This window comes from Eimeria mitis, genomic scaffold (genome assembly GCF_000499745.2).
Source record: "Eimeria mitis Houghton genomic scaffold, Emh_scaff2963, whole genome shotgun sequence".
Classification (NCBI taxonomy): Eukaryota; Apicomplexa; class Conoidasida; order Eucoccidiorida; family Eimeriidae; genus Eimeria; species Eimeria mitis.
Genome location: NW_013571305.1, coordinates 2,899 through 3,101, shown reverse-complemented (window position 1 = coordinate 3,101; position 203 = coordinate 2,899).

The following is a 203-nucleotide window of genomic DNA, read 5'->3' as shown; positions in this document are numbered from 1 at the left end:
TAGGGTTTAGGGTTTACGATTAGGGTTTAGGGTTTAGGGTTTACGATTAGGGTTTAGGGTTTAGGGTTTAAGATTAAGACACTGTAACAAACGTCTTTGTGCTGCATCCACAGCAGCACGCAGCTATATGCTGCTGCTGTTGCTGCTGCTGTTGCTGCTGCTGCTGTTGCAGCAGCACACAGCACTGTACACCACAGCAGCAA